This window comes from Monopterus albus, unplaced genomic scaffold (assembly GCF_001952655.1).
Source record: "Monopterus albus unplaced genomic scaffold, M_albus_1.0 scaffold40.1, whole genome shotgun sequence".
Classification (NCBI taxonomy): Eukaryota; Metazoa; Chordata; class Actinopteri; order Synbranchiformes; family Synbranchidae; genus Monopterus; species Monopterus albus.
Genome location: NW_018127920.1, coordinates 5,993,674 through 5,994,834, shown reverse-complemented (window position 1 = coordinate 5,994,834; position 1,161 = coordinate 5,993,674).

The following is a 1,161-nucleotide window of genomic DNA, read 5'->3' as shown; positions in this document are numbered from 1 at the left end:
CAACCCGCCCCAGTGCACGCTGGAGGGCCTGCAAAAAGCAGAGACGAGATCCTGTTGTCCCCAAACCGGACTTCCGCCGGCCCCTGGCTGCACCTAGACATGCTGTCCATAAAAATAATGAACAGAACCGGTGACAAAGGGCAGCCCTGCCGGAGTCCAACATGCACCGGAAACAAGTTTGACTTACTGCCAGCAATGCGAACCAAGCTCCTGCTCCAGTTGTACAGGGACCAGACAGCCCTTAGCAAAGGGCCCCGGACCCCATACTCCCAGAACACCCCCCACAGGGCGCCATGAGGGACACGGTCGAATGCCTTCTCCAGATTCACGAAACGCATGTGGACTGGTGGGGCAAACTCCCATGAACTCTCCACCACCCTGAAGAGGGTATAGAGCTGGTCCAGTGTTCCACGGCCAAGACGAAAACTGCATTGTTCCTCCTGAATCCAAGGTTCGACTATCGGTCGAATTCTCCTCTCCAGTACCCTGGCATAGACTTTCCCGGGGAGGCTGAGGAGTGTGATCCCCCTATAGTTGGAACACACCCTCTGGTCCTCCTTCTTGAAAAGAAGGGGCACCACCCCGGTCTGCCAGTCCAGAGGCACTGTCCCCAACCGCCATGCAACGTTGCAGAGGCGTGTCAACCAAAACAGCCCCACAACATCCAGAGACTTAAGGTACTCGGGGCGGATCTCATCCACCCCCGGTGCCTTGCCACCAAGAAGCTTCTTAACTACCTCAGTGACTTCAGCTTGGGTGATGGATAAGTCCACCTCCGAGCCCCCGGCTTCTGCTTCCTCATTGGAACACATGGCACCGGGGTTGAGGGGATCCTCAAAGTATTCTCTCCACTGCCCGACGATGTTCCCAGTTGAGATCAACAGCTGCCCACCTCCACTGTAAACAGTTTTGGCAGGGCACTGCTTCCCCCTCCTGAGGTGCCGGACAGTTTTCCAAAATTTCTTCGAGGCCGACTGATAGTCCCTCTCCATGGCCTCACCAAACTCTTCCTAGACCCAAGTTTTTGCCTCCACAACCACCCGGGCTGCAGTCTGCTTGGCCTGCCGGTACGCGTCAGCTGCCTCAGATGTCCCACGAGCCAACCAGGCTCGAAAGGACTCCTTCAGCTTGACGGCATCCCTTACTTCTGGTGTCCACCAC